At 54.3% G+C, this 25,180-nt stretch overlaps 1 pseudogene; it reads right to left on the reverse strand.

The window, feature by feature from the left end:
• Window positions 1-9,727: 9,727 nt before the first annotated feature.
• Window positions 9,728-11,546, reverse strand: LOC113176383 (olfactory receptor 6C76-like; annotated as a pseudogene).
• Window positions 11,547-25,180: the final 13,634 nt, after the last annotated feature.

Genomic DNA, 25,180 nt, shown 5'->3' on the forward strand with positions numbered 1-25,180 from the left:
GGGAAGGAAGATGGAAATGAGGAGTGGAGGAGAAGGAGGAGGTGAGATGAAGAGAAGGAGGAGGAGATGCAGGAGGAGGAGGAAGAGGAGAAGAAGAAGGAGCAGGAAGAGGAATAAGAGGAGGAGGCAGAAAAGGAGATGGAGGAGAGAATGTTTTTCAGGAGGAGGAGGAGATGGAGGAGAAGGAGATGGAGGAGGAGGAGTAGGAGGAGGAGGAAGAGGAGGAGGAGCGAGATAAGCAAGAGAAGGAGAAGAAGTAGCAGGAAGAGGAGGAGGAGATGGAGGAAGGAGGAAGGAAGAGGAGGAGGAGGAGAGAGATGAGCAAGAGGAAGAGAAGGAGGAACAGGAAGAGGAGGAGGAGGAGAAGGATGGAAATGAGGAGATGGAGGAGAGGAGGAGGTGAGATGAGCAAGAGGAGAAGAAAAGGAGGAGGAAAAGATGTAGGAGGAGGAGGAGGAGGAGATGGAGGAGAGATGATGACGATGAGGAGGAGGAGATGGAGGAGAGATGATGACGATGAGGAGGAGAAGGGATGAATCAGAAGAGGTGGAGAGGGAGGTGCAGGAGGAGGAGGAGGAAGAGGAGGAGATGAAGGAGAAGGAGAGAGATGAGCAGGAGGAGATAAAAAAGCAAGAGGAAGAAGAGACAGACGAAGAAGGAGGAGGAGGAGGAGGTGGAGGAGGAGATGGAAAAGAGATGATAATGTTAAGGAAAAAAAGGAGAAATAAGGAGGAGGAGGAGGAGGAGGAGGAGAAGCAAGGAGGATATGGAGAAGAGGAGACAGAGAAGGAGGAAGAAAAGATGGAGGAGGAGGAGGAGGAGAGATGAGGAGGAAATGGAGAGGGAGGGAAAGGAGGAGATAGAGGAGGAGGAGAGGTGATGATATTGATGAGGAGGAGACATGAGGAGGAGGAGGAGGAGGAGGAGAGGGAGGAGTAAAAGGAGGAGATAGAGGAGGAGGAAATGCAGAAAGAGGAGGAGAAGTAGGAGGAATAGGAGAAGGAGGTGAAGGAGGAGAAATGATGATGATGAGGAGGAGGAAAAGGAGAGGGAGGAAAAGGAGGAGGAGATGAAGGAGGAAGAGGAGGACGAGGAGGAGATTGAGGAGGAGGAAAAGATGGAATAGGAGGAGGAGATAGGAAAGAATGAGAGGACATGAAGGAGAAGGAGGAAGAGGAGATATATGAGCCTGAGGAGGAGAGGAAAGATCAAAAGGAAAGAGGAGGAGGAAGACATGCAGGAGAAGGAAGAGGCGGATGAAGAGGAGGAGGAGAAGGATTAGGAGATGGAGGTGAAGGAGGAGATGGAGAAGGAGGAGGAGGAGAAGGAGAGATGATGATGATTATGAGGAGGATGACATATGAAGGGAAGCAGGGTTAGGAGAAGATAGTGGAGAAAGAAGAATAGGGAGAAGGAGGAGCAGAAGGAGATGAGGAAGAAGGAGGAGGAGGATTAGGAGATGGAGGAGGCAGAAATGCAGGAAGAGAAGAAAAGGAAGAGAACGTGGAGGAGGAGGAGGAGGAAAAGGAGAGGAGATGGAGGAGAAGGAGGAGGGGAGATGATGATGTTGATGAGGATGAAGAGGAGGAGGAGGGGTGGTAAGAGAAGGAGAAGGAGAAGGAGGAGGGGATGGAGAAAGAGGAAATGCAGGAAGAAGAGGAGAAAGAAGGGAAGGAGGAATAGGAGGAGTAGGAAAAGGAGGTGGAGGAGGAGAGATGATGGTGATGAGGAGGAGGAGGAAGAAAGAAGGAGGAGGAAAAGAAGAGGGAGGAGAAGGAGGAGAAAGAGATGGAGGAAGAGGAGATGAAGGAGGAGGAAAAGATGGTAGTGGAGGAGAGGAGATGACAAAGAAGGAGGAAGAGGAGAGAGATGAGCTGGAGAAGAAGAGGAAAGAGCAGGAGTAAGAGATGGAGGAGATAGAGAAGAAAAAGAGGAAGAGGAGGAGAACGAGGAGGAGGAGGAGATGGAGGAGAGATGATGATGTTGAGGAGGAGGAGACAGATGATGAGAAGGAGGAGGAGGATGAAGAGGAGATGGAGGAGGAGGAGATGGAGGAGTAAGAGGAGATGGAAGAAGAGAAGACGAAGGAGGAGGAGAAGGAACAGGAGGAGAAATAGGAGGAGGATGAGGTGGAGGAATAGGAGGAGAGTTGAGGAGGAGGAGAGGGCAGAGCAGTAGAAGGAGGGTGAGAAGGAGGAGAAAAAGGAGGCAGAGAAAGAGGAAGAGTAGGAGGAGGAGGAGGAGGAGGAGGAGTTAGGCAGGAGAAGGAGGGGAGAATAAGGAGGAAGAGGAGAAAGGACAAGGAGGGGGAGGAGAAACAAGGGATGGAGGAGATGGATGGAGGAGGAGAGGAGCAGGAGGAGATGGAGGAGGGGAGAGATGAAGATGAGAAAAAGAAGGAAAGGAAGAGAGGAGAAGTAGCAGGAGGAGATGGAAGAGGAGGAGTGGGAGGATGAGGAGGAGGAGGAAAAGGAGGTGGAATAAGGAGGATTAAAGGAGAAAAGATGGAGGAGTAGGGGGAAAAGAAGGAGGGGGCAAGAAATGATGGAGGAGGAGGAGGAGGAGATGGAGGAGAGATGAGGTGGAGTAGGAAGAGGAAAGGGAGAAGAAGCAGGAGGAAGAGGAGGCGATAGAGGAGGTGCAAGAGGAGAAGGAGTAGGAGGTGGAGAGGAGGAGGCAGAGACAGAGGAGAGATGATGATGATGAAGATGATGAGTACGAGGAGAAAGGAGAATTGAGGAGGAGGAACGGGAGGAGAAAGAGAAGATAGGGGAGGAGGAGAAGGAGGGAGAGGAGAAGGAGGAGGAAAAGGAGAGAGACGAGGAAGTGGAGGAGGAGGAGAGTGAGGAGAAGGCGGAGGAGGATACAGAGGAGGAGAAAGAGATGGATAAGGAGAAGGAGATGGAAGAGGAGGAGAAGGAGCAGGAGGAGGAGGAGGAGGAGGAGGATGAAGATGAAGAGATGGAGGAGAGATGATGATGATTATGATGAGAGACGATATGATGATGAGGAGGAGGAGATGGAGATATGAGGAGTAGGAGCAAAGAACAGGAGGAGCAGGAGGAGAAGGAAGAGGAGGAGGACAGAGGAGGAGGAGATCGAGGAGGACGACAAGGAGATGGAGGAGGAAGGGAGGAGAAGGAGGAGGATATTGAGAAGGAGGTGGAGTAGTAGGAGAAGTAAGAGGAGGAGTACAGATGATGAAGATGATGATGAAGGGGAGGAGGAGAATTGAGGAAGAGGAGAGATGATGCTGATGAGGAGGAGAGGAGAGATGAGGAAAAGGAGTGATGAGGACGACAAGGAGGAGGAGAGGGAGGAGATGGAGGACGACGATGAAGAGATGGAGGGGGTGGAGGAGATGGAGGAGAAAGAGGAGCAGGAGGAGGAGGAGCAGGAGGAGCAGCAGCAGGAGGAGGAGATGGAGGAGATGAAGGAGGAGGAGACGCAACAACAGGGGATGGAGGAGGAGGAGAAAAAGAAGTAGAGGAGATGGAGAAAAAGAGGTAGGAGGAGAGAGATGAGCAGGAGGAGTACAAGATGGAGCAGGAGGTGGAGAAGGAAGAGATGGAGGAGTAAAACGAGGAAGAAAAAGAGGAGGAAGAGGAGGAGATGGAGGAGGAAGAGATGGAGGAGGAGAGATGATAATGACAATGATGATGATAAGGAGGAGGAGGAGAGATGAGGAACAGTGGAAGAGATGATGATGATGATAAGAAAAAAGAGGAGAGATGAGGAGGAGAAGGAAAAGGAGGAGATGGAGCAGGAGGAAGAGGAGATGGAAGAGGAAGAGGAGATGGAGGAGGAGGAGAGAGATGAGGAGGAGGAGAAGAAGAAGGAGGAAAAGATGGAGGAGGAGGAGATGGAGGTGGAGAAGGAGGAGGAGATGAAGGAGGAAGAGAAGGAGGAGGAGGTGGAGGAGGAGATGGAAAAGAGATGATGATGTGGAGGAGGAGGAGATGGAGGAGGAGGAGGAGAGGGAGGAGGAAGAGGAGGAGAAGGAAGAGGAGGAGAGATAATGATGATGAGAAGGAGTAGAAAAGATGAGGAGGAGGAAGAGAAGATGGAGGATAAGGAGGACAAGGAGAAGGAGCGGGAAGAGGAGAAGGAGGGGAGGTGGACGAGGAGGAGGAAGAGGAGAGAAAGGAGGATAGGAGGAGAAGAGGAGATGGAGGAGGAGGAGGAAGAAAAGATGGAGGAGTAGAAGAGATGAGGAGGAAAAGTAGAGAAAGGAAAAGGAGGAGGAGATGGAGGAGGGAGGAGATGATGTCATAAGGAGGAAGATGGGGAGGCATGAGGAGGAGGAGATGGAGGAGAAGATGGAGGATGAGGAAGAGTTGGAAGAGGAGGAGATAAAAGAGGTGTAGAGGGAGGGGTAGGAGGAGGAGGAGAGGGAGCAGAAAAAGGAGATAAAGTAGGAGGAGGAGCAGGAGGAGATGGAGGACAAGGAGAAAAATGAGGTGGAGGATGAGGAGAAGAAGAGGGAGGAGAAGGAAAAGATGATGAAGGAGGGAGGAGGAGGAGGAGAATGAGTAGGAGATTGAGAAGGAGGCCGAGAAGGAGGAGGATATGAAGGAGGAGGATATGGAGGAGGAGAGAGAGAGAGAGATTAGGAAAAAGGAGAAGAAGCCAGAGGAGGAGGAGGAGGAGGAGGAGGAGATGGAGGAGAGATGATAATGTTGAAGAGGAGGAGGAGGAGGAGATGGAGGAGAGATGATAATGTTGAAGAGGAGGATGAGGGGAGGAGGAGGAGGAGGAGGAGGAGGAGGAGGAGGAGGAAGAGGAGGAAGAGATGGAGGAAAAGGAGTTGGAAGAGGAGAAGTAGGAGGAGGTGGAGGAGGAGGAGAGTGAGAAGAAGGAGTAGGAGAGGCAGGAAGAGAAGAAGGGGGAGGAGGAGGGATGAGGAGAAGAAGGAGAGATGAGGAGGAGGAAGAAGAGAATGAGAAGAAGAGATGGAGGAGAAAGAGGAGGAGGAGGAGGAAGAGACGGAGGAGGAGGAGAGAGGAGGAGGAGGAGAAGATAGAGGACGAGGAAGAGGAGATGGAGAAGGAGAAGTAGTGGGAGGAGGAGAAAAGGAAGAGGAGGATACGGAGGAGATGGAGTAGAGATGATGATGTTGAATATGATGAGGAGACGAGAAAGAAGGAGGAATAGGAGGAGATAGGGAGGAGGAGGAGGAGGAGGAGGAGATGGACCAGGAGGAGGAGGAGGAGGAGGATCAGAAGATGGAGGAGGAGGAGGTGGAGGAAGAGGAGAGAGATAAGGAGGAGGAGATGGAGGAGAAGGGCGAGGAGGAGGATAACAAGGATGAGGAAGAAGAGGAGAAGTAGAAGCAGGAGGATGAGTAGAAGAAGGAGCAGGAGGAAGAGGAGAGATATTCGGAGGAGGAGGTGAAGGAGCAAGAGGAGGAGGAGGGGAGGAGGAAAGAAGATAAGGGAGGAGGAGGAGAGATGATGATGAGGAGGAGGAGGAGGAAAAGAAGATGGCGGAGGAGGAGGAGAATGAGGCAGAGGAGGAGATGTAAGACGAGGAGAGAAGATGAAGGAGAAGGTGAAGGAGGAGGAGAGATGATGATGTTGATGAGGAGGAGGAGGATGAGAGATGAGGAGAGAGGGAGGAGGAGTAGGAGAGGGAAGAGGAGGAAGAAGAAGGAGATGGAGGAGAGATGGTGATGATGCAGAGGAGGATCGATGAGGAGGAGGAGTTGGAGAGGGAGAAGTAGGAGGAGGAGGATATACAGGAGGCAGAGGAGGAGGAGGAGATGGAGGAGAGATGATGATGATGCAGAGGAGGATCGATGAGGAGGAGGAGTTGGAGAGGGAGGAGAAGTAGGAGGAGGAGGAGATACAGGAGGCAGAGGAGGAGGAGATGCAGGAGAGATGATGAGGAGGAGGAACAGGAGGAGAAGAGATGAGGAGAAGAGGGAGGAGAAACAGGAGGAAATGGAGGAGAAGATGGAGGAGGAGAAGGAGGGGTAGGAGGAGGAAGAGGAGGAAGAGGAAGAGAATGAGGAGGAGGTGGGGAGAGAAGAAGCAGGGGTAGGAGGAGTAAGAGGAGGAGGAGGAAGAGGAAGAGAATGAGGAGGAGGAGGAGGTGGGGAGAGAAGAAGCAGGGGTAGGAGGAGTAAGAGGAGGAGGAGGAAGAGGAAGAGAATGAGGAGGAGGGAGGAGGTGGGGAGAGAAGAAGCAGGGGTAGGAGGAGGAGGAAAAGGAGATGGAAGAGGCAGAGGAGAAGGAAAAGGAGGAGAGGAGGAGACATTAGGATAAGGCATAGGAGGAGATAGATGAGGAGGAGACAGATGAGGAGGAGGAGGAAGAGAAGGAACAGGAGGATTAGGAGAAGGAGGAGGAGAGATGATATTCATGAGGAGGAAGAGATATGAGGAGAAGGAGGAGCAGAAGTAAGAGGAGATGCAAGAGGAGGAGGAGGAGAGATGAGGAGAAGTAGAGATGATGAGGAGGAGGAGATAGAGGAAGAGGAGAAGGAGATGGAGAAGGGGATGGAGGAGGAGGAGGAAAAGAGAGAAGGATGGGGAGAAGGAAGAGAGGAGGAGGAGGATGGAGAGGAGGAGGAGGAGAAAGGGGAGAAGGAGGCAGAGAAGGAGGGAGGAGGAGATGGAGGAGATATGATTATGTTGATGATGATGTTAAAGAGATGGAGATGATGAGGAAGAGGAGGATGAAGAGGAGAGATGAGGAGGAGGAGAGGGAGGAGAAGGAAGAGATGGGAAAAGGAGGAGGAGGAGATGGAATAGGAGAAGGAGGAGGAGAAGGAGGAGAAGGAGGAGAGGAGGAGGAGGAGAAGGAGGAGAAAGAGGAGGAAGAGAAGGAGGTGCAGGAGAAGGAGGAGATGGTGGAGGAGGGGGAGGAGGAGATGGAGGAAGAAGAGGAGGAGAAAAAGGCAATGAAGAGAGATGATGATGATGATGATTCAGAGGAGGAGGAAAGATGAGGAGCAGGAGGAGGAGAGGGAGGAGATGATGATAAGGAGGAGGAGAAATTAGGAGGAAGAGGGGGAGGAAAGAGATGAGGAAAAAGGAGGAAGAGATGGAACAGGAGATGGAGGAGGCGGAGATGGAGGAGTGATGATGATGTTTATGAGGAGGAGGAGGAGATATGTGAAGGAGTAGGAGGAGAAAGAGAGGGAGAAGAGGAAGGAGAAGTAGATGTATATGGAGGAGGAGGAGAAGTATGAGAAGGAGGAAGTGGAGATTGAGGAGAGATGATGATGTTCATGAGGAGGAAAAGGAGGAGATATGTGAAGGGGGAAAATGAGGGGAGGGAGGAGGAAGAGGAGGAGAAGGATCAGGGTGAGGAGGAGAGATGATGAGGAGGAAGAGAAGGAGGGGGAGTTGGAGGAGGAGGAGGAGGAGGAGGAGGAGAGAGATGAGCTGGAGGAGGAGAATGAGGAGATGGAGGTGGAGAAAGAAAAGGAGAAAGGAGAAAGAGGAGGAGATGAAGGAAGAGGAGGAGCAGGAAGAGGAGGAGGAGGCGGAAAAGGAGGAGAGAAATGAGCAGGAGGAGGAGAAGGAGCAGGAGGAGGATGAGGAAGAGATGGAGGAGGAGGAGATGGAGGATAGATGATGAGGAGGAGGGGGAAGGATGAGGAGGAGGAGTAGAGGGAGGACATGGAGGAGATGGAAGAGAAGGAGGGGAAGGAGGAGGAAGAGAAGGAGGAGGATGAGGAGAAAAGATGATGATGAACAGCAGGAGAGGGAGAAGATATGGAGGAAGAGATGGAGGAGGAGGAAGAGATGGAGGAGGAGGAGGAGCATATAGATGAGGATGAGGAGGAGTAGCCGGAGGAAGAGGAGGGAGAATGAGATGGAGGAAGATGAGATGGAGGATGAGGAGGAGAAGAGGGAGGAGAAATAGGAGGAGATGCAGGAGGAGGAGATGGAGGTGATGGAAGAGGAGGAGGAAAAGATGAAGGAAGAGAAGGAGGAGGAGAAAAAGGAAAAGATGGAGGAGAGGGAGAAGGAGCAGGAGGAGGAGGAGGAGGAGATGGAGGAGGAGGAGAGAGATGAGCAGGAGGAATAGAAGTAGGATGAGGAGGAGGAGTTGGAGGAAGGAGGAGGATATAGAAAAGAGATGATGATGATAATGAGGAGGAGGAGGAGGAGAGATGAGGAGAAGGAGGAGGTGGAGAAGGAGTAGAAGGAGGAGGAAGAGGAGGAGAAGGAGGAGCAAGAGAGGGAGAAGCAGGATGAGATGGGGAGGAGGAGATTGAGGTGGAGAAGGAGCAGGAGGAGGATACAGAGGAGGAGGAGGAGATGAAGGAGAAAAAGGAGGAGGAGAAGATGGAGGAGGAGAGGGAGAAGGAGCAAGAGGAAGAGGAGATGGAGAAGAAGGAAGAAGAGGAGAAGATGGAGGAGTAGGAGGAGGAGAGAGATGAGCAGGAGGAGGAGGAGGAAGGAAGGAAGAAGGAGGAGGAGGAAATGGAATAGAGATGATGACGTTGATGAGGAGGAGAGGCAAAATAGCGGTATTTTATTCTAAATGAGTTAATTTTAACTGACAAGTAAAAATTTTACATATATATATAAATTATGAGATGATTAATCAGGATATTATTATTATTGTTGGCTGCAGAAGGAGTACAGAGCCTTACACATACCAGGAAAGCATTCTACCACTGAGATAAACTCTCAGAACCCAGAATAGCCCTTCCCCCCTTTCCATCTTCCCCCTCCTCCCCCCTCCCTCCTCCTCCTCTTCTTCTTCCTCTCTCTCTCTCTCCTGGGGAATTGAACTGAGAGGTGCTTAATCACTGAGCCACATCCTCAAATCTTTTTATTTTTCATTTACAGACAGGGTCTCGCTAAGTTGCCCAGGGCCTTGCTAAATTGATGAGGCTGGACTCCAACTCAATATCCTCAGCCTCCCAAATCACTGGGATTACAGGCATGTGACCACACCAACTCCCTGCAGAATATATTCATTTCTAACTGTGAAAGGTCTTAAAGAGGAGGCAGATTCAATTGCATTTATTCAATAATTAACTTATAAAAAAACATTTGCCATCATGTGAACAAGTTCTTGCAGTGTAGTGTGCAGAAGAAGCCCAGTTAGTTGCCAGGGAAACGTCACTGAAATTAGGAATGTGCACAATGATAAGTGACCTGCTCTCAATAGGCTGCTTCCTAAGCAAAACACTAACAGATTCCACCTTCCATTCTCGTGGATATTCAAATACCTACAATTAGCCTCTTTTTCGGTGTACAGATTTTCTTTTCTTTTTCGTTTTTCGTACCAGGATTAAACCCAGGGGTGCTTAACTGCTGAGCCACATACAAGACCTTTTATTTATTTATTTATTTATTTATTCATTCATTCATTTTAAAATTTGAAACAGAATTCTATTACATTGCTTACAGCCTCAACGATTTGCCCAGGTTGGACTGACACTCATGATCCTCCTTCCTCAGCCTCCAGATTTGCTGGGATTAGGGGTGTGCCCTATCACAACCTGTTACTACACATTTTTATTTCTTTTAACTGTTTTTAAGACTTCAAAAAATTGACAGAAACACCCCAAAAACAGTTCCCCCTATGTTAACATCTTATATTAGCATGGCATGTTTGTTACAATCCATGAAGCATTACTAAATTTGGTCCAGGGGTCACTCAGATTTCCTGAGTTCCACTGGTGTTGATTCTGCTTCAGGACCCACCCACCTCCACGAAGGTAGCATGTCCCCTGTGGCTCTTCTCCATCATGACAGTGCCTAGACTTCCTCATCTTTGATGACCTGAGAGCTTTGAGGAGCACTGGTCAGTTAGGCTTTAGGATCTCCCTCTACTGGAATTTGTCTGAAGGTTTTCTAATTATCATCCTGGGGTCACTGGTTTCTGGTAGAAGATGACAGAGTTAAAGGGAAATTTGCATCACACCATGGCAAGGGCACATGTCAAGGTGACCTGTCACTGTTGACCTTGATCAGCTGGACAAGAAAGGATTTGTCAATTTTCTCCACTCTAAAGTTACCAGCATCGGATTTTTTTGGGGGGGAGGGGGTTACTGAAGATTGAACTCAGTGCATTCAACCTCTGAGCCCCATCCCCAGGCCTGTTTTGTATTTTGAGACAGGACCTCACTGAGTTGCTTAGCACCTCTCTTTTGCTGAGGCTGGCTTCAAACTTGTGATACCCCAGACTCATCCTCCCAAGCCAGTGGGATTACAGCAGATGTACCAGCAGGTTTGTTTGTTTCTTTTCCTTCTTTATTTTTGATAATTTTATTTATTTCTTTTTTGTGCTTAGTGATTTGAACCTGCATGCCGGGATAGCTCTAAGTCACATTCCCAGCCCCCCAGCAGATATTTGAACTAATATTTTTTTCTTCACTCTAGTAAAATGGTCTTCATGTTCATTGAAAAATAAGATGAAACCAAAAGAAATAGAGCTGCTTCTCCTCCTCCTTCTCCTCCTCTTCCTCCTTTTTGAGACAACGTCTTGCTAAATTGCTTATGGCCTCACTAAGTTACTGAGGCTGGCCTCAACTTTGCTATCCTCCAGCCTCAGCCTCCCCATCCACTGGGATCACAGGTGTGTGCCACTGTGCCGTGCTTAGCAGCAGAGCATTGGAAAGCTTTCCCTCTGAATATCTGAGAAGAAAGCACTCTCCCCCTGAGCAGCACATCCCTGCTGGCTGTCTGGACCAGATCATTCCTGAAACTGTAGATGAAGGGATTCAGCAGGGGTGACACTATGGTATTGAAGAGAGCCACTCCTTTGCTGAGGGTCAGTTGCCCAGTTTGCATGGGCTTCAGGTACATGATTATGCAGTAGCTGAGCGACACCACCAGCGTGTGGGAGGAGCAGGTAGAGAGGACCTTGGTGCGTCCCCCGGATACGGGCAGGTGCAGAACAGTGCGAATGATGCAGCAGTGTGTCAAAACCATCACAGCACAGAGCTGACCAGGGTGCATATGGCCACCAGGAAGCTGACCAGCTGCAGAATCCTGGTGTCATCACACACCAGCTCCAGCAAGGGGGTGCTGTCACAAAAGAAGTGGTTGAGGATGCAGGGACCACAGAAGTGCAGGAAGAGCATCCAGGCACACAGCACCCCAAGGACCAAGACGCTGGTGACCCAGCAGGCCAGCACCAGCCAGCTGCACACCCGGGGTGTCATGAGAGTGGGATAGTGCAGCGGGTGGCCGATGGCCAGGTAGAAGTCACCAGACATCACAGCCTGTAGCAAGGACTCCACTGTGCCCAGGATGAAGTAGAGCCCCGTTTGCATAAAGCACCTGGCACGGGCAATGGTCCTGTGACCGGAGAGGAGGTGGGCCAGCATCTGTGGGGTGACCGTGGACGTGAACCCCACCTCCAGCAGGGAGAAATGGTGCAGGAAGTAGTACATAGGAGTGTGCAGGTGGTGGTCGACCAAAGTCAGGGTGATAATGAGCAGGTTGCCCAGGAGGGTCAGCATGTAATGAGCAGGAGCACCGTGAAGAGAAGGAGCTGGAGCCCTCGCACGTCTGTGACCCCTAAAAGCTCAAAATCCAGTGCAGCAGTGAGGATGGGTTCATGAGGTGTCATTGCCCAGGCACCAGGCTGGGGGTGGCTGCTGTCCTAGCCTGGTCCCTGTCTTTGCTCCAGGCCTGTCTTTAGTCTCTTGGTCTATGTGGCTTTTTGGAAATGCAGAGACAGTCAGTGCCTATCCTGCTGCTCTGTGGGGACGAGACAAGTGACATTTATTACAGTGCTGGTCATGGTGTGAACGCCACAGGAACGCTGGCTTATGTAGCCCACGATGACATCACTGCAGGAAGTAATACTTACTTTCATCATGAGAGTTGGCTCCTGCTTCCTCCAAGAAGACTGCTCTCTGATGAGTAAAAACTGGGTGTGTGCACACCTGTCACCCCAGGGACTCAGGAGGCTGAGGCAGGAGGTTCACCAGTTCAAAGTCAGCCTCAGCAAAAGCAAGGCAGTAAGCAACTCAGTGAGACCCTGTTTCTTTTTCTTTTTATTTTTTTTAAAGAGAGACAGAGAGAACTTTTTATTATTTATTATTTAGTTCTCGGTGGACACAACATCTTTGTTGGTATGTGGTGATGAGGATTGAACCCGGGCCGCACGCATGCCAGGCGAGCGCGCTACCGCTTGAGCCACATCCCCAGGCTGAGACCCTGTTTCTGAAAAAAATACATAATAGGGCTGGGGATGTGGTCCAGTTGTTAAGTGCTCCTGAATTCAATCCACAGCAACCCCCTGCAAAAAGAAAAACAACAATAACTACCACAAAAAAGAGAGATATAATGTGGGACACCAACAGGAGACACATACATACTTGAGCACTGTGTCGTAGTCACATTAAAAGAAACAAGAAAGCCAGGGGCTAGAGCAAACCCCTGTCATCCCAGGAACTTGGGAGGCTGAGGGAGGAGGATCACAAGTTTAAGGCCAGCCTCAGCCACTTAGCGAGACCCTGTTGCAAAATAAAAATAAATTCATAAATAAATAAATAAAAATATTCAGAGGTGTAGCTCTGTGGGGCATGGCTGGCTGCCCACTTCCAGGTCTTGGGGCTGCACATGTGGCTGGAATGGCTCCTGGTGATCAGCCAGGAGGAGGTGCTGTGGGTGGTGACGGAAGAGGCAGACCACCTCCAGGATAGGTCCAGGACTCTCCCGCCCTCGTGGACAGCTTGTGCTTCCCTTACAGAGTATGGGATGGGTGTGCACGTGAACTTGCTCCACCCTCTGACCTTTATCCTGATTGGTTCCTGAGCAGTATATAAGGTGTGTGTGCTTCCTCAATAAAGGAGATCCTGCTTCGACTTGTCTCCCTGGCGCATCTGATTGTCCTCCAGCGAGGGAGGGCTGGGTGCGGGCCGCCAGTCGACCTTCATCTCTCTTGGCTCGTCTTGGTCAGGGCGTGCTTTCCCACTTCTCCCGCCAGTCAGAAGGAGATGGGGGGCTAAAACCCCGACATCTGGTGCCCGAACAGGGATGCTGAACCCACACACCAAACCCGGATGCCAAGGAAGTATTGGCAAGTGTTGAGAGCCACAGCCAAAGGGGCCCCAGCAAACTTCCAGCTGCCAGCTGATGATTGGCTCACAGCGGCCCCAGCAACATCTAGCTGATTGGCTCCTCTGCGGTGATGCTCATTGGGCTGTTTCCCTGCCCTTTCAGACCACGGAGCTGCTCATTGGGGGACTTCTTTGGCTCCGCCCACGCGACCCAGCCAATCGGCCTCAAGAGCAGGAGGATTGTGGGAGGTGGAGAGGCTTGTGTGGGTGAGAGGCTGGTGGGAAGCCGGTGGTGGCAGTTGGGCTCTGAGGGTTTTTCCTGAGGAGCTGTTTTGTTTGGCGTGTGTAGTTCTAAAAATAAAGTTCGTTTCTTTTGACAAGTGGCTCCTGAATTGTGCCCAGCCAGACTGCGGCAAGTGAGCCAAGCCAAGGGAGTTCCAAGGTAAGGGTGTCCCTGGAAAGATGGGGCCATCTTATACTAAGTACGACGACCCTGACTAGGGAGCCATTGTTAAGGAGCCTCTTGGGTCACAGCGAGTCAGTCCTCCCGCTGCCCAGGAGGAGAAAGATTTAAGACCTCCCTCTGACAATGGCCTCCTAGATCCTTTGATCCCTGGCCTGGTCCTCTGGGTTCCACACCAAGTGCCCCTGACCCGGAGAGTCAGGATGGGGAGCGGCCTCGGCCATATTACCACCCCTCCCGCCACGGAAATTCTCCGCCCTCTCATGCAAACCCGGAAAAGTAGGGTAAGCCGCCATCTTGTATGGCTTTCCAGGTAAATGCTAACCCTGGGGGCCATAGACCGACCTTATGGTATCCCTGGGAGGCCCAAGGTTTGAAAGAGCTCAAAAAGGCCGTCTCCAAGGATGGACCTAACTCACCCTGGGCTGAAACCCTCCTCCTCCAGGGTCTGGCCCACCAACAGTGCACCACCCAAGGCTGGAAAGACTTACCCAAGCCCGTGCTGCCTGGTCCCCTGTCCCTGAAGGGGTGAGCTTTCTGTAATGAGGATGCCACGCTCAGGCTGAGAGGAATCAGGCTGTTAACCCCCCGGTTCCTGTAACTTGTGGGATGCTGTTGGGGTCCAGTGGTCAGTTTTCCGCAGGCCTTCAGCAGGCTGCTATCCCTGCCCCCTACCAGGAGCAGGAATGGGCTTTGGGGCTGGCGGCATGGAAGAAGCTGGAGGGAGGCCCCTCAGAGCCCCCGATAGCAGGCGTTACTCGGAGGGCCACCGAGGGTCTTGCCACCTTCATCGAGAGGGAGGAAAAGAGTCTCCAAAGGAAATTCCCCCCAGGGCCCCTTCGGGACCAGTTTGTCAAGATGCTGGTCTGGGAAGGGATGACCACAGACCACAAGCTAGCCTGTGCGGGGATGAAGGACAGATCTATGGGGAGGTGGACAGTGGCCACTAAGGATGTCGGTACTCAGGCCCACCAATCGCTGCCCTCACCTCTTCCAGTGGCAACCAGAGAGGGGTTTGTTCTGGGTGTGGTCAACAGGGCCACTGCAAGAGAGAGTGCCCTACAAAACAAATAAGACCCGGTGCCCCGCAGGGATGTCCCTCAGATGGACCAAGGGGCAAACTCTGCCTTAGATGCCTTGCCCCCCATGTAGAAAGGGAATCAATTGGCGGAGGGCTTGTAAGTCCAAATTTGATGCTGAGGGGAAGCCTTTAAACTAATAACGGAGGCCCTCCAGCCCCGCCACCCAAAGGAGGCACTTCGCCTAGTGGCCTGCCTAGGGTCCACTGGACAGTCCCCATAATCCCGGGAATTATGCCCAAAATGGACATCTTCATAGCAGGGAAAAGTTCGGCTGCTTGACTGACACTGGAGCAGATCAGACAGTATTAAGGAAAGAGGAGGTTCCCCCACTATGGAAGCTGATTCCCGGACCTCAGATATTGGGGGTGGGGGGTGATACAAGGTCTGGAGAAACCAAGGATCGGCTCACTTGGAAGGATGTAGATGGCACATCTTCCGCCCTCATGGACAGCTCGTGCCTTCCCTTTTGGACTATGGGGTGGTGTACACCTGAACTCGCTCCACCCTCTGACCTTTATCCTGATTGGCTCCTGCACAGGATATAAGCTGTGTGTGCTTCCTCAATAAATGAGATCCTGCTTCATCTCCTTGGTGCATCTGATTTTCCTCTGGCGAGGGAGGGCTGGGTGTTGGCCGCCAGTCGACCTTAACCTGTCTTGGCTCGTCTTGGTCGGGGCGTGCTCTCCCTACTTATCCCGCTGGACAGGAGGAGACGGGGGGCTAAAAACCCCGACAACTGAGGATATAGGGTTTCTCTGCCAAAGGTGCAGCTCGCTCTCTCTTTCCTCAGGGAAGAAGGCTATCACAACCAACAGAAAAGGCCTTACTGAAAGCCTTCCAGAACCAAAACTAAGGAGGAGTTCTCTCATCCCTGGTCTGGCAGGTGATCTGAGGGCATGGGTACCAAGTCACTCATTACCTGCCAGACCACTAGATGACCTAGCAAAGGGGGACAAGCAGGAGCCCTTGTTACTTTCAGCTGCACCCCACTTCAGAACCCTCCAGAAGGCCCTCTTAGAAGCACCGGCTCTACACCAGCCAGATGTTCATAGGACTTTTACTCTCTGTCCATGGAAACCAAGGGCAAGGCCTGGGGGTGCTGGGACTAATGTATGGGCCCACCTTTGCTCCGGTGGCATACCTCTCAAAACAGTTAGATCCAACGGTCCAGGAAGACAGCCGGCTTATCCCCCCCCGACAGCCAGCCCAATGAATGGCTCCTTATATCCAACCATTTGTGGTCCCAGAGCCTATTCATGGTCTTCTCCCAGGAGGAAATCCATGCCTTTAGCGCATCGATATGGGGTCTCCTGGCCCCCCTTCTCCAACCAACTGCCCTCCCTCCCTCTAAACAACACCCCTAACTCAGCAGGAAGTAGCCAGAATGAGTACAGAGCCCCCAAATCAAAACACAAAAAGGGAGGAATGTTGGTAAAAATGGCACCAACGTGCTCCTCTTCCTGTAGTTCAGCTCCATGATGCACTGAATGGCGTGAACTACCACCCAAGTGGTGCGAACCATCACCTCCAATCCCTGAAGTGGCACGAAGTCTGACTCCAACCCCTAGGAGACGCATACCCTGTCCTGCCCAGAGACGGACTCTTGGCCCATAAAGAAGTGATGGCCCATGGGGCTGGGGATGTGGCTCAAGTGGTAGCGGTCTCCTGGCATGCATGGGGCGCTGGGTTCGATGCTCAGCACCACGTGAAAATAAAATAAAGAGATTGTGTCCACCTGAAACTAAAAGATAAATATTAAAAAAAGAAGTGACAGCCCAGTCCCCCTGCGCCCCCTCACCCTGCGTTGAACCCATAAACATCAACACCCTGCTCGTGCTCTCTGTCTCGCCTGCTTGACCCCCTTCTCCTCTGTGACCAGCCGCTGTGGTCCCACTAAGATCTCCGACAAGTCAAGGGCTATTTGGCTTCTTGAATTGGTGGAGCTTTTCCGCTGCTCCTTGCAATCACCAGATGACTTCATGTGCCAAGAGGGCATGGAGACAAGTGTCTTCCCAGACCAGCCTACTTTGACCAAGACAAAACGGGGCTCAGAAGAGTCCTTCTCCGACTTTGGAGCGTGCTGTACCAAGCAGCTGCCTGGTTGATTGGGGACCCAGGTGCCTGGGCGTTTCCTGGTAAGCAGCTGGCAATGGAAAACACGCATAAAGGCTGCCAGGACGTCCCCCGGGCTCAGAGGAAAAAGGGGACCATCTCGGAATCTGTTTGCCTTTGTGCAGACGTCGGCCCGACCCAACTGCAAGGTTTCACGCTCCCCACAGCTTTAAACCTGGGACTGCAGCCCCCAACCCCAGCCAACGCCATTCTCATGGGCTTTTTTTTAAATATTTATTTTTTAGGTGGAGATGGACACAACACGATGCCTCTGTTTTTATGTGGTGCTGAGGATCAAACCCAGGTCCTGCCCGAGCTAGGCGAGTGCTCTACCACTGAGCCACAACTGCAGCCCCGTCACAGACAGTTTTTAATTGTGGGAAAAAAAAAACAGCCACATGGTGCGAGATGGCGAGTCCCCGCGCAAACAGGGCAGAAACTTTCCGGTTCATGCTGGCCGTCACCCCAGGCACCACAGGCTGAATTTTGGGGCAAAATAATTTGAAAGCCGCCATCCAAGTATGACCGGGAGTGATTGACTCTTGTTTTCAAGGTGGGCAAGTAGTCACTGTAAAATCAGAATATGCCATTCAGCTTGCTGCTAAAGACACACAAGCCCAATTAATCATGGGACCCTGGGCTGGGGATGTGGCTCAACTGGTAGCGTGCTCGCTATCCATGGCCTGTGGCTTCAGGGAACATTCATGGATTTCAGCCCAGAGGGAATGTGGCACCTGGGCCTTCATGATGCTGCTGCTTCTCCTTTCCAGACGTCCCTCCCCTCCTTTCCCATGTCGCCTACTTCAGCAGGAAGCAGCTAAAATTTTACAACGCCCCCATCGATGATTTAACGCAAAGAAGCGAGGATTATTGGGTTGCAGGGGGTCCCCATTTCCTCAGGCTCAGCTGAGGGTCCAGTTACCGGCAGATGGCCCTGCCCCTTCCCGCTCCTCCACCCACCCTGTTCACACCTAGGGACAAGCAGGCCAGGGACAATGCAGGACGTCACCCTGCCCACCCTTCACCCGCCAACTGCAGGACACCACAAGGGACTCAGACCCCATCGGCTGGCCCCGTCCTCTAACAGACCGGCTTGACCCAGTGCCCACAGGTGCGCAGTGCTGTCCCCACTCAGCAGGCAGCCATCTCCCCACCTCCAGCAACTCTCTTTGCCATCCCCGGTGGTCTCCCTAACAGCGAGCTGAACACTTGAGGTCCTGGGCCTGCGGAGCTGCGGACACACAGGCCCAGATCCGGACCCGGCAGCAAGGACCGACGGGCCTGTCTGACCCCCAATCCTGCAGAAAGTCAGGCGCAGGGAGCACTTCGCCTGGGGGACCACATCTCACAGAGGCCAAGAGCTGGGCTGTCCCCAGCTCCGTGAGCCCTGAAGCATGCGGGAGGGACTGGCTGGCCACCACTGGTCACAGGATCAATGAGAGTATTGAGAGCACGCTGCTCTCAGCTCGCCCAGCCACCCCGGCCAGCACCCACTGGGCCCCAGCACCAGCCGGGCTCCTGACTAACTCCCAGGTATGGCCTCCACCCGTCCCCTGGTCAGGCACCCAACAGGGCCTCCGGCTCCCCAGTCCCCGTCTCGCACCCCCAGCCCCCAAGCCACCCACCACTCACAGCAACGATGCTGGTCACACTCTCAGAGCCTGGTCTGGACCTGCCCACTGCAGAACAGCTCGACGGGACCGGTCCTGGGGCTCCGCCCTCAGGACCCCCTGGGACAGAAGTGCCTGACCGTGAATTCAAAAGGTGGGGGAGCAAGAGATGGAGTTTGGAGACTGAACCCGAGAATTGTGGGGTCCACAGGCAACAGAAGATCAGGCTGTGACACCACCCAAGCTGAGCCCAAAGGAGGAGTCCAGGGTGCAGCCGCTGAACAGAGTGGCAACTGTTACACTCCATCCGGGACCCACCCTCCCACCACACCCTCCCCCAGGGGCTGTTTGACTCCTGAAGGGGGTCCACAAAAGACACCCACGAATCCCCAATTGTCCCAGCTGGTGACCTAAGGCAGGGTTCACAGAATCTGACTACTCCAATACCTTAAGAAATGGCAAAGACAGCAACAGCACAGAAGTGCCTTTTCTTTCTTTTTTTTTGGGGGGGGGAGAGAATTTTAATATTTATTTATTCATTTTTAGTTCTCGGTGGACACAACATCTTTGTTGGTATGTGGTGCTGAGGATCGGACCTGGGCCGCACGCAGGCCAGGTGAGTGCGCTATCGCTTGAGCCACATCCCCAGCCCAGAAGTGCCTTTTCAATACTCTGGGGACGGCTCTGTGACCTTAGGTGTCCATGGAAAGAGCGAGCCATGGAATTCTTTATTCTTACATAGGGGACACGCCCGGGGAGGTTCCACGGAACATCTGATCCCAAGAAGGGCAAAGGGGTAGGATCACAAAGGAACAGGGGAGTGTGGCTCCATCCCACTGGGTGACGCCTGCTCCTGGAGCCACGCCTTGGCAACACCCCGTTACCGTCACCTGGTCCTGGCCCTGCCACCGCTGCACCGGACAAGAGCTGGCCAGAACCCAGTGCCTCAGGACCTACGGGCATGTGCGCCCAGGGCAGCTCCCGACACCCAGGTTCCCTACCACCCAGGGGAGCCAAGCCGGAGCCGTCCTGGACGACTCGCGGGGTGCCCACAGGTCCCGGAGCTCAGGGTGGGGTCTGTGTGAACTCATCTGAGGACAGTGAAGACGTCACAGGGCCCGGCCACCCAGGGAATGTCAGAGGCCAGCGCTGTGCCCGGGACAGGAGGGGGAGATGAAGGAGAGACCGGCTCCTGTCCACCTGAGTCCCTCAGCTCCGAGGGCCCACAGGGCCAGCTGCAGGGCTCGGGAACTCAAAGGAGGCTGTGACGGTGCCTGGCCCAGCTCCCCTAGGTCGCTCAGCCTGCTGGGCCCGCTCAGAGGCCAGGAGGGGCTGCGTCCAAGTAAGGAGCACAGCGCCGTGGCCATGCACAAGGGACACACGCAGGGGGCCCAGTGACTCCCGAGAGAGACCAAGGAGCACCAGTGTGGGACCACGCTGACACTGCTCAGCCCGCTACATCGGCAGGCCACCTTGCTGTCCACCCAGGGGCCAGCTCCACCACTGCCTGACGTCCAAGTGCAGGCTGGACAGAACCACACATCAGGATGATGAGAGCTCTTGAGTTCAGACCAGCCGCACAGCGCTGGAGGTAGTCTGGGATGCGTGGTGGCCCTAGGATCGTGTGATGTGCTTGTCACGGGTAACTGAGGGGCACTCAGTGCTAGGGGGGCCTCGGAACCCCCCCACTTTCTGCACGGATCGTGTGTACCTGTCAATCCTCCCCGAGTGGTTACTGAGGGCGCGCCTCGTGACAATCCAGGAGCCACAGGAGCAGCAAAGACAAGCTCCCCCCCAGAGGTGGACCCAGGGAGACCCCTGGGGCAGCGGCCTCCACACGGTCAACAGCTGCCAAGCTCTGGAAGGGAGTGGAGGCCACACCGCCAGGCCACTTGTGGCACCTGGGGAATCTGCTCTGGAACCCAGTGGCACCCACTGGGAATTCCTAGAAAGTTCACACGGGCAGAGTTGGCGGGTAGAGTGCTGGTTGAGTGCCGTGGAAGTGCCGGAGGTGGCGGTTGAGTTCTTGGGGAATCCCTAGAGAGCTCACGTGGTGCGGCGTGTGGCCTGGGTGCTAAGAATAAAGTTCGTTCCTGCTTGACAAGTGGCTTGTGAATTGTGCCCAGCCAGACTGTGGCATTCGGTGGCCCGTACAGGGATCGAACCCATGACCTTGGCGTTATCAGCACCTGCTGGGGAGCAGAGCTTCGCCTGGTGATCTCCAGTTCTGTAAGGAGCTGATTCTGTGCACACGTTTAACTGTGGACACTCGGCCCTCCTTCTGGGACAGTCCTACTGTGTGGTCAGTGGATTCTGTTCCTGGAGCACTGGGGTCTGTCTGGGTGCCAAGAAGCACCTAAGCTCCCTTCAAGGGCGTGCCCAGTCCTGCTCCCTGGTCTTTTCAGGTTGTTTGTGTGTTCTCCCATCCAGCGAGAGGACAGGCCAGCACAGCTTCTGCCCTGTAGACCTACACTGTTCCTGAAGGTTTCCAGAGCCTCGCCTCTAAGGGGAGACCGACGCCAACAGCACCCAGTGTCCTCAACACACAGCCGTCACCCTGCTCACTCCCACCTTTCTCACAAGAAACCAGAATGGTGAGCTCAACAACCGTCTACAGCATGAATCCCAAACTTGCTGAAATGCTTCACAATTTCAAATGGACAAGAGGACACAAGTACCCAGTACCCAGAGTTCCCAGGGGACAGAGAGAAGCTAGAATCAAACATTCAGGAACCAAGATGGCAGAGTAGAGAAGATACCGCTTCTGGCGGCTCTGCGCACGAATCCCAGAAAACAGTCCCAAGGCTTCTCCATGGTTCCTGCCTTGACGAAAAACTGCATCTCAGAGCATGTGACAGGTCACCACACAGCGAACCTTTCACAGATCCCACAGGAGTGGGGATCGCGGTGCAGAACACAGAGGCTTTGCTTGCAGGTAAGACCCCAGGCACCTGCCACACAGCCACAGTCTGAGCACACGTGGGGACCACTAGCGGCGGGGCAGAAGGACAGAATCAGCACCTTACAGAACTGGAGATCGCCAGATTACCCTCCGCTCCCAAGCAGGTCTCCAGAGCGAGCACTGACCACAGCACGGGGTCACCCCAGCACCCCCACCTCACCAAACACCCGACACGGGAAACAGACGGAATCCATCTTGGAAAACGTGACTCTCCATCTATCAGTGGGCGGGGCTACCAGCCAATCAGGTGCCTGGCTCCCAACCCCCACCCTCAGCTGGGATAACTCAAAACCTTTCCCACAGGTCTTTGGGGGAAGTAGCTGTCCACGCAGAGCTGCCACTGTCCAGGCACCTGGTTTCCAACTCAGAGACTAAGAGCAGGGAGGCTCCAGGCGGAGGCTGAAGGCCTCTCCCACTGGGGACCTCCACCACCCTGAGTGACAGCGCCACCTACTGGAGGAGAAGGGAACAGCACGCTGAGGTTTCATTTTTCCTTCTCTCTCTCTCCTCATCCATTCTCCTCTCCTTCCCTTGGGTCCTCACCACCCCAAGAACTCTGCATGACAGAGGACCTTAAGAACCACGTTTACTATTTCTACTTTGGAAAATGTCCTAAATACACACAGGTGTTGGACTGTATGTATTGTTCCCTGCTGAGAGCCACAGCCGAGTCTGTATGGCTCCTGGGCATTTTGCCAACAGTATTGATTGACAGGGGAGGCATTAATATCCGCCTCTGCCGCTACTTTTGCATTCTCCCGCTATTTTGGACTTCTCCTGCTATTTTGGAGTTCTCATGGGGATTTCCGGGGATTCCCCGGGAGTTCCCGTTGGTTGGCAAGTGCAGGAGGAGGGATTTCCCGGGGGAGCTATTTCCGGCTGGGGGTTCCCGCAGGAGCCGCGTGGCTTTCGGGAGGATTCCCCAGGAGCCTGTGTGAGGTTTTTTCTTGCAGTTCAAAAATAAAGTTTGTTCCTGCTTCAGTGGCTTGTGATTTGTGCCCAGCCAGACTGCGGCAGTTCCCTAAACGGCCCCCTGTCTCTTCATTAGAGTTCTCCCCCAAAGCGGCTCAGTTAGATCCACCCCACTCCTCTCCCCCTTGACACAACGTCCTAGGACTGACCCTGAGTCCTCTAAACGTCCCTTCCTCTAAATGGAATGCCTGTTATGAAACTCCCAACTGTGTTTTAAATCGTAATTGGAGCCAACATCTCTAGACACAGAGACCAACTATAGAGATGTTCATGACAAGAGCTTGTCACCTACAACTAATTAGAACAAGTGGGGGAAACCCTGCCCCCCAGGATCCCTCCTCCCGGCTGCAGGAATCCCGAACGCTCTGGACCCAGGAAAACCTGCCTGGGGTGGCCAAGGACTGCCCCCTTGAACCAGGAGCCGGGTGGTCAGACGGGACCACAACCCCTTTGGAGGGACGCACACCATGGGATAAGGGGTCACCTCCAGAGATGGAGGGACTCGGGACGGCCAAGGCCACCACCACCCAGCAGTGAGGACAGGGGCCAGCGCGAGGCCTCCGCTCACCCTCCACCGGGTGGTTCCAAACCCTCCTGTCTCCTCGGCCCAGCCCCACCCCAAGCCAAGTGGCTCGCTTCACTGGACCTGAAGGTGCCTTCCCATGTCACCAGCTGTGCCTGAACGGTCACCCCCACCCCCGTGCCTTTCAATGGGAGGACCCCAAAACTGGGGAGTGGACTCAACTAACGTGGATGTGACAAATCCTCCCTGGACCGCAGGCCTGCTGAGCTGACCCAGGGCCCTGCCGGCCCCCGGCCACACGTCAACGACCTTGGGCTCATACCACACGGTGCCACCGACCCGCAGGGCAGGACAGAAGCAGGCCCCACACCCAGAGGAATCCAGGCTCCCAGCGGGGCCGGCTGCTGCCCCATCTGGGCTCCTGGGTGCTCAGGCCACTGTGAGGGCCACCAAAGATCAGAAGATGACCCCCACATGAAGGAGCCCACACTAACAGGGACACGCTTTTCAGGAGCCTAAACAACTGACCGCCGCACTGGCCCTCAGGCCCCTGACCAACACCAACATCCGATCTCTTTGTGGTGGAGAAAAACAGGACAGGTCATGTGTCCTCACCCCACAGTCTGGTCCCTGGTAGTGGCCTGTGGCTTACTTGTCCCTAGACTTGGTGGCAGGGGGATGGCGGCATGGCTAAGAGCCTGGCAGACGCCGTGGTCTTAGGTGAGGAGGCCGACGAGGTGATACGAGGTCAGAATGTGCAGGCTCCTCGTGCTGTCCCCACTGATGGACAGCAGAGCCCACGATGGACGATTAGTGCTCAAATGGCACACAACCCCAACGTCTGTCACGTCCATTAGAAAAAGGAAAGTGGTCACCGTCCACACCCGGAACCTGCCCCCTTCCTGCCACCCCGACTGTGAGGGCCAGTCGACGACGTGGACTCCAGTCAGGCCTCTCCTGACAGACCATCCCCTGCTCAGGGAGGGTCTACCCAGCTCACGGGCAGCGGTGGCTTCACACAGGATGGACAAGAATGGCAGGGGCACAGTGACCGTGGAGGGACACGTGGTGGAAGCAGGAGCCCTAGGCTGGCTCAGCAGGCCAGAGACCAGCGGTCACTCTGAATGCACCTCCGCCACAGCGATGTGCTCAGTAGAACAGAGAGAGGGCAGGAGGGCAGAGAAGTGGGGATCACAGAAGAGATGCTCCGGCCCCACCAGGCCACCTGGGGGCCACGGCAGGTGGAGCCCAGGAAATGGGGCGGCCACCCAGATGGCCAAAGCAGCTGCCCGGCACCATGACATCATCCCCCACCGCTCAGGACGCCCACATCCTGCTGGCCCGGCCTCCCAGGCTGCCCTCTGTCACCAAGAGGCAGCTTCACCTCAGAGATATGGAGGTGACACCCTGGACAGAGGATCGGAGACCCAGACCCGACCCGTGGAGGGGGAGAGGGCCGCGACCCCAGCCCGACGCACAGAGGAGGGGACGGGCCACCCCTGCAGGGAGGACAGGACCGTGCCTAACCCTCACCTACCAACGTGAAGCACTCTCACCCCCTCCACCTGGGGACAAGACCCAAGACCTGGAGGACCGTCCCCAGGCACCCTTGGAGCCCACTGCCCCCGAGGGCTGTCCCTCTTCCTAGGACCTGACCCTCTCTGTGCTCACGGCCACCCACCACCCACACCCCACAGCCCACCCTGAGGCCACCTGCTGTCTGTACCTGGACACCCATCGGAGGCGTCACGGGGACAGGACGGTGGCTGTGGGAAGAGGAGACTCTGGAAGGAGGTCCCCTGAAGTGAAGGAAACGATGAACCACACAAAGAGCATCACCAGCTCTCAGGTCCCCGCTCTGGGGACACCCAGTCTGCCTCCTCTCTCCTCCTGGGTGGGGACCAAAGGCCCAGGTGCCAGAGTCCCCAGCCCTGCTTCAGGTCCCCTTGTCCTGACGGTGACCTTCACCCGGGGCAGGAGGAGGGTAGAGGCAGCAGAGCGGGGGATCTGTGAGCGGTGGCGCAGTGCCACCAGGAGAGGGGTGTGTCCCAGGCCATCGGACTGCCCCCGTGTTCAGACCAAATGACTCTGAGACCCCCGGAGCCACGGCCACAGGGGGACTTCCGGAGGGAGAGCCACCGGGCGCTGGGTCCCTGACCCACCAGAGCCAGGCTCCACCACCCCACATCGGGCACGTGTAGGCTCGAGGCCACCACAGCCACCAAACTGGGACAGCACTGCTTCTACCAAGGGACGATAACAACCTGGTGAGACGTCACCCGGGCCCCTGTGCGCCTGGCTGCACCACAGGTCTCTCTCCTGGGGGGCCATCTCCTGTGTCCCCTACGACATTAGCCCTCTCCCGCGTCACACGACCTAACACCCCACAGTGTCACACCTACCTCAGGACATGGGCCCAGCCCAGGTACCAAGGCCCGCGGTGCTCAAGTTCCTACTCCACGGAGGAGCCCA

This window comes from Urocitellus parryii, chromosome 16 (assembly GCF_045843805.1).
Source record: "Urocitellus parryii isolate mUroPar1 chromosome 16, mUroPar1.hap1, whole genome shotgun sequence".
Classification (NCBI taxonomy): Eukaryota; Metazoa; Chordata; class Mammalia; order Rodentia; family Sciuridae; genus Urocitellus; species Urocitellus parryii.